Source organism: Mesoplodon bidens (assembly GCF_964165515.1).
Source record: "Mesoplodon bidens genome assembly, chromosome: 3".
NCBI classification, from domain to species: domain Eukaryota; kingdom Metazoa; phylum Chordata; class Mammalia; order Artiodactyla; family Ziphiidae; genus Mesoplodon; species Mesoplodon bidens.
The window spans coordinates 84,363,957-84,372,100 of NC_138178.1; positions in this window are offsets into that span (position 1 = coordinate 84,363,957).

Sequence of the window (8,144 nt, forward strand, 5' to 3'; positions counted from 1 at the left end):
GGCAGTGGTGTTCCTCGGTTATATATTAGAGTGGAATGTGCCCCAAAAAGCTGATGTCTCCTTACTTCTGTTTGTTGTAGAAATTGAATTTATATATATTTTTTTATTGGAGTCATATCCCATTGTGTTCATGGACCACTTCTTCTTTGAGCATTCCTCTGTTGATGGACATTTTCGTAGCTTCCAAGTGTGGGCTGTGGTCAATATTGCTGGAGTGCAGGATTGCCAGCATGTGTCTTTTTTTGTGGTACATGGGCCTCTCACTGCCGTGGGCCCTCCCATTGCAGAGCACAGGCTCCGGACGTGCAGGCCCAGCAGCCATAGCTCACGGGAACAGCCGCTCCGCGGCATGTGGGATCTCCCCAAATCGGGGCATGAATCCATGTCCCCTGCACTGGCAGGCGGACTCTCATCCACTGCGCCACCAGTGAATCCCAGCCTGTCTTTTTGAGTCTCATCCCCTCAGGTGACAGGCCCAGCAGTGGGTATGCTTGATTGAATGGTAGCTCAGTATTTATCTTTACAAGGCACGTCATTTTTGTTTTCATGACTGGCTCTTACCATGTCCCACGTTGAAGCAAGGGTAGGCATTTCTCCAAAACCCCTTCAGCATTTATTGTTTGCAGAATTTTTGCTGATGGCCATTCTGACTGCTGTGAGCTGATAGGTTTTTGTAATTTGGATCTGCATATCTTTAATTATTCCTAATGTTTAGCATTTTCCCATGCCTTTTAAAATTTCTGGCAGAGAAAAACAGAAAAAAACGGAGAGTACAATTAAACTCTTGAAATTGTCTTCTTGGATGGTTGCCCTCTTTTGAATTTTTTGGTCAATTTTCGACCCCATGTTTGTTTTTGAGGGCAGGTGTTATTCACAGGCCTGCAAGGAGTGTGAACATTTAGTGACCACTAGCAGTGGGTTTAAAGCTGCTGTTGTGGGAAATGGCCACAAGGCGGCCGCGTTTCTCCATTCCCAAGTCTGGTTCCTAGGGCAGCAGAGCCTTTCTGGGACCAATGGAATACAGAAGAAGGCATCATTGAAGTCTAACACAGAATACCATGTCCTGGTGGATGGTAGAATGACCAGTAGGGTCTAGGAATTAGGAACTACTGGATGTATATCCTCGGTGGCTTCACTGACTGTCCTAACATCCTTTACCAGGTCCCCAGCAGCCCACGGGGCTCTCGTGGTCAGGCCCCTCCCAGGATATGGGGCTCACCTGAGCAGGGCCCCAGCAGCCAACGGGGTTCTCATGTTCAGGCCACTCCCAGGGTATGGAGCTCACCTGTGAAACTACCCAGCAGCCCACGAGGCTCTCGTGCTTAGGCACCTCCCATGATACAGAGCTGCCCTGGGCAGGTACCATGGCAGGGCTGGGCACACAGGAACCGTGCACATAGCCCTCATTGCAGAGCACCCCAGAACGCCTGTCACGCAGAGCTGACACAGAGCACCTCAGAGCAGGACTTGAACTAACAAACAGCAGCTCCGACAGGTCTCTGACCCTGGGCATCACTCTGTGCAGCCTCCCTCTGCCTGGTCTTCCAGAGACTTCCACTGCAGCCGGGGCACCAGGCCTTTGTCTCCAACCATCACCCCTCCTCCCCCTGACTCCTGGGTTCCTCTCATTAGGATTAGGCCTTCTTGAAATTGTCTCCCACTCATGGGCCAGATAAAATGATGAGAAAACAAGCCGGAGATGCAGCCCCTTGTCTATCCTGACTCTCTGGGTCCCACACCTGTTCCTTGGAACTGGCCGTTTCAGCGAGGTCCATTTTCTGCAATGGGAGCCACTGAGGGGTGAGGATTGGCTGACCGGAGCAGCCTGTCCCTGCCGGCCAGCCCTCCCCAGGTGTGCCTGGGTTGAGGTCAATATAAACACCGCTCCAGGGAGCAACAGCCCCTGCAGCTGTGCCTGACGCCATATTCTCTGCCCCGTCAGCAGTCTCGGGGCTGTGCCGGTGGGAGGGAGTGAGGGGGCACGGTTTTGTGGGTGGCCCGGTGTGAGAGGAGCTCTGCTGGACTTTCTGCAGGAGTCTCCAGACTGCCACCTGCTAAAGAAGAGGATGGGTCACCCATACCTTCCGCTGGAATTTCTCCGCGGGCAGAGGTGAGGGAGGAAAAAAGCAGTGGGGGCCAAGACAGGACGGATATCTCAGGCAGGGAAATGGAAAGTTTTCAGAAGAGCGCCTGGGGCCAGGATCATCCTGGCAGGCCTGCAGGCACCAAGTCAGCCTGCGTGCTTTCACTGGTGTGGATCCACGGCCCTTCCTCTATGCTTTCAAGTCCTTGTACATATTCAGGTGTTTTACCTGGGAAGGGTGGGAACAGTTCAGCAGCAGCTGGCTGGGGGCTCAGCTCACGTTTACTCACAGACGCCTATGTACGGTCCCCCAGCTTTGCAATGAGGACGCTCCTTGCGGGGGGGCTGCTGGCTGCATGGGAGATAATTCGGCACCTCCGACCACCTTCAGAATTGTTTACCACTGGAGCAAGTGCCCTGATAGGGTTTTCCTCTGTATAACTAGTGGGTTCTGTTTATTTTTTCTGTTTTTTTCAAGGTAGATTTTAGTCCTCATTTATGTATTTATAGATATAAGCATGGAAATCATTCATTCATATAAATACATCTGTGTGAAGGGAAGAACATTTTTCTGTTTTATTTTTAAATTTTATTTGTTTTTTAAATATTTGAAATTTAAGGTTATTTATTTTTTTATACAGCAGGTTATTGTTAGTTATCTATTTTATACATATACATGTATACAAGTCAGTCCCAATCTCCCAACTCATCCCACCACCACCACCCCATGGCTTCCCCCCCTTGGTTTCCATACGTTTGTTCTCTAACCCTGTGTCTCTAATTCTGCCCTGCAAACCGGTTCATCTCTACCATTTTTCTAGCTTCCACATATATGCATTAATACGCAATATTTGTTTTTCTCTTTCTGACCTACGTCTCTCTGTATGACAGTCTCTAGATCCATCCACGTCTCTACAAATGACCCAGTTTCATTCCTTTTTATGGCTGAGCAATATTCCATTTTATATATGTACCACATCTTTATCCATTCGTCTGTCTGTGGGCATTTAGCTTGCTTCCATTACCTGGCTATTGTAAATAGTGCTGCAATGAACATTGTGGTGCATGTGTCTTTTTGATTTATGGTTTTCTCTGGGTATGTGCCCAGAAGTGGGATTGCTGGATCATATGGTAATTGTATTTTTAGTTTTTTTAATGAACCTCCATACTGTTCTCCATAGTGACTGTATCAATTGACATTCCCACCAATAGTGGAAGAGGGATCCATTTGTCCACACCCTCCGCAGCATTTGTAGTTTGTAGATTTTCTGATGATGCCCATTCTAACAGGTGTGAGGTGATACCTCATTGAAGTTTTGATTTGCATTTCTCTAATAATTAGTGATGTTGAGCAGCTTTTCATGTGCATCTTGGCCATCTCTGAGTCTCCTTTGAAGAAATGTCTATTTAGATATTCTACCCATTTTTGAAGTGGGTTGTTTTTTTTTTTTTTAATATTAAGCTGCATGAGCTGTTTATGTATACTGGAGATTAAACCTTTGTCCATTGATTCGTTTTCACATATTTTCTCCCATTCTGAGGGTTGCCTTTTTCCATTCCCATTTTTTAACAAAAAGAAAGAAAGAAAGAAAAAGAAGCAGAACACAAATGTCCGTAAAATATGCCTCTTGAAACTGTCGTTTTGAAACATGGAGGTCTTTTGAATTTTTTGGTCAGTATACGACCCCAGGATTTCTTTTCAGGGCAGGTCTCATTTACAGGCCTGCAATGATTTTGAATATCAACTGACCATTAGCGCTGGGATTCAAGCTGCTGTTGTGTGAAACGGCCACAAGGTGGCAGCAGTTCCCCTTTACCGAATCTGGTGACTAGGGCAACAGAGCCTCAATGGAAGTCGTGTTCTAGGTTGTAAGTTAGAATGGAATGTGCCAGGAAAAAGACCCTTAAGTTTGTCTCACTATTTCTGGTTCGTTTTTTTTCATTTAATTTTTATTTTTTATCACAGCAAGTTTGATTACAATGTTTGGCTTGTTGTAGGTGTGCAAGATGTGGTTCTTTTACACATATACATATGTCTGTTCTTCCTGGGATCCTTTTCCCATGTATGTTAGGACAGAATGTTGAGTAGTCTTCTCTTGGTATTCCGTAGGTGTTTGGTGATTATCTCTTTCACCTGTGTTTGTATCTGTCTGTTAACCCCAATATCCTAATGTATCCAATCCTCACACCTTTCCATTGGTGAACCATAAGTTTGTTTAATGAATCTGTGATTGCCCTTCTCTGTGGAAATATCTTCACTAGTATCAATTCTTAGGTAACACCTATAAGTGATATCATACGATATGTGTCTTTCTCTTTCTGACTTACTACAAGTCACGTGATTACCTCTAGACTCCTCTACGGTGCTGCAAATGGCATTGTGTCCTTTTTTTCCTTGGCTAATATTCTGTCTGCACATGTACCAGTTCTTCTTTGTCCACTCATCTGTTGATGGACTTTTTGGTTGCTCCCATGTCATGGCTATGGTAATGCTGCGGCAATGCACATTTGCCTGCCTGTGTCTTTCCAATTCTGGCTTCTTAGGTTATAGGCCCAGGAGTTCGCCTGCTGGATCATATGGTAGCAAAGTGTTTACCTTGTAGAGGCACCGCCATTCTCTTCTCATTAGTGGCTCTTACCAGGTTACGTCCCACTAAAAGTTGAGGTTATGCTCTTCTCCACAACACCTTCAGCGTTTATTCTTTGTAGTAGTTTTTTCTGAAGTTTATTCTGACTAGTGTGAGCTGATACCGCTTTGTGGTTGGATTGGCATGCGTCTCATAACACCTTGAAATTGAGCTTTCTGGCATGTCCTTTGTTCCTTCAAACTGTGAGTACAGCTTACCTCTTCAAATTGTTTTCGGGAAGTATGTGTGACATTTAGAAATATTTTGGCCATTCCCTCCCTCAAGACATTATGAGGGCAGGTTTCACTCACAGCCCTCCAGTACTGGTGCCTATGAAGTGACCCTTAGCACAGGTTTTAAAGCTGCTGTTGCAGGTAACGGCCAGAGGGCGGCAGCATTTCTGCTTTTCCCAATCTGTTAACTAGGGAAACAGACCCTCCTGGCAGTGGTGTTCCTCGGTTATATATTAGAGTGGAATGTGCCCCAAAAAGCTGATGTCTCCTTACTTCTGTTTGTTGTAGAAATTGAATTTATATATATTTTTTATTGGAGTCATATCCCATTGTGTTCATGGACCACTTCTTCTTTGAGCATTCCTCTGTTGATGGACATTTTCGTAGCTTCCAAGTGTGGGCTGTGGTCAATATTGCTGGAGTGCAGGATTGCCAGCATGTGTCTTTTTTTGTGGTACATGGGCCTCTCACTGCCGTGGGCCCTCCCATTGCAGAGCACAGGCTCCGGACGTGCAGGCCCAGCAGCCATAGCTCACGGGAACAGCCGCTCCGCGGCATGTGGGATCTCCCCAAATCGGGGCATGAATCCATGTCCCCTGCACTGGCAGGCGGACTCTCATCCACTGCGCCACCAGTGAATCCCAGCCTGTCTTTTTGAGTCTCATCCCCTCAGGTGACAGGCCCAGCAGTGGGTATGCTTGATTGAATGGTAGCTCAGTATTTATCTTTACAAGGCACGTCATTTTTGTTTTCATGACTGGCTCTTACCATGTCCCACGTTGAAGCAAGGGTAGGCATTTCTCCAAAACCCCTTCAGCATTTATTGTTTGCAGAATTTTTGCTGATGGCCATTCTGACTGCTGTGAGCTGATAGGTTTTTGTAATTTGGATCTGCATATCTTTAATTATTCCTAATGTTTAGCATTTTCCCATGCCTTTTAAAATTTCTGGCAGAGAAAAACAGAAAAAAACGGAGAGTACAATTAAACTCTTGAAATTGTCTTCTTGGATGGTTGCCCTCTTTTGAATTTTTTGGTCAATTTTCGACCCCATGTTTGTTTTTGAGGGCAGGTGTTATTCACAGGCCTGCAAGGAGTGTGAACATTTAGTGACCACTAGCAGTGGGTTTAAAGCTGCTGTTGTGGGAAATGGCCACAAGGCGGCCGCGTTTCTCCATTCCCAAGTCTGGTTCCTAGGGCAGCAGAGCCTTTCTGGGACCAATGGAATACAGAAGAAGGCATCATTGAAGTCTAACACAGAATACCATGTCCTGGTGGATGGTAGAATGACCAGGAGGGTCTAGGAATTAGGAACTACTGGATGTATATCCTCGGTGGCTTCACTGACTGTCCTAACATCCTTTACCAGGTCCCCAGCAGCCCACGGGGCTCTCGTGGTCAGGCCCCTCCCAGGATATGGGGCTCACCTGAGCAGGGCCCCAGCAGCCAACGGGGTTCTCATGTTCAGGCCACTCCCAGGGTATGGAGCTCACCTGTGAAACTACCCAGCAGCCCACGAGGCTCTCGTGCTTAGGCACCTCCCATGATACAGAGCTGCCCTGGGCAGGTACCATGGCAGGGCTGGGCACACAGGAACCGTGCACATAGCCCTCATTGCAGAGCACCCCAGAACGCCTGTCACGCAGAGCTGACACAGAGCACCTCAGAGCAGGACTTGAACTAACAAACAGCAGCTCCGACAGGTCTCTGACCCTGGGCATCACTCTGTGCAGCCTCCCTCTGCCTGGTCTTCCAGAGACTTCCACTGCAGCCGGGGCACCAGGCCTTTGTCTCCAACCATCACCCCTCCTCCCCCTGACTCCTGGGTTCCTCTCATTAGGATTAGGCCTTCTTGAAATTGTCTCCCACTCATGGGCCAGATAAAATGATGAGAAAACAAGCCGGAGATGCAGCCCCTTGTCTATCCTGACTCTCTGGGTCCCACACCTGTTCCTTGGAACTGGCCGTTTCAGCGAGGTCCATTTTCTGCAATGGGAGCCACTGAGGGGTGAGGATTGGCTGACCGGAGCAGCCTGTCCCTGCCGGCCAGCCCTCCCCAGGTGTGCCTGGGTTGAGGTCAATATAAACACCGCTCCAGGGAGCAACAGCCCCCGCAGCTGTGCCTGACGCCATATTCTCTGCCCCGTCAGCAGTCTCGGGGCTGTGCCGGTGGGAGGGAGTGAGGGGGCACGGTTTTGTGGGTGGCCCGGTGTGAGAGGAGCTCTGCTGGACTTTCTGCAGGAGTCTCCAGACTGCCACCTGCTAAAGAAGAGGATGGGTCACCCATACCTTCCGCTGGAATTTCTCCGCGGGCAGAGGTGAGGGAGGAAAAAAGCAGTGGGGGCCAAGACAGGACGGATATCTCAGGCAGGGAAATGGAAAGTTTTCAGAAGAGCGCCTGGGGCCAGGATCATCCTGGCAGGCCTGCAGGCACCAAGTCAGCCTGCGTGCTTTCACTGGTGTGGATCCACGGCCCTTCCTCTATGCTTTCAAGTCCTTGTACATATTCAGGTGTTTTACCTGGGAAGGGTGGGAACAGTTCAGCAGCAGCTGGCTGGGGGCTCAGCTCACGTTGACTCACAGACGCCTATGTACGGTCCCCCAGCTTTGCAATGAGGACGCTCCTTGCGGGGGGGCTGCTGGCTGCATGGGAGATAATTCGGCACCTCCGACCACCTTCAGAATTGTTTACCACTGGAGCAAGTGCCCTGATAGGGTTTTCCTCTGTATAACTAGTGGGTTCTGTTTATTTTTTCTGTTTTTTTCAAGGTAGATTTTAGTCCTCATTTATGTATTTATAGATATAAGCATGGAAATCATTCATTCATATAAATACATCTGTGTGAAGGGAAGAACATTTTTCTGTTTTATTTTTAAATTTTATTTGTTTTTTAAATATTTGAAATTTAAGGTTATTTATTTTTTTATACAGCAGGTTATTGTTAGTTATCTATTTTATACATATACATGTATACAAGTCAGTCCCAATCTCCCAACTCATCCCACCACCACCACCCCATGGCTTCCCCCCCTTGGTTTCCATACGTTTGTTCTCTAACCCTGTGTCTCTAATTCTGCCCTGCAAACCGGTTCATCTCTACCATTTTTCTAGCTTCCACATATATGCATTAATACGCAATATTTGTTTTTCTCTTTCTGACCTACGTCTCTCTGTATGACAGTCTCTAGATCCATCCACGTC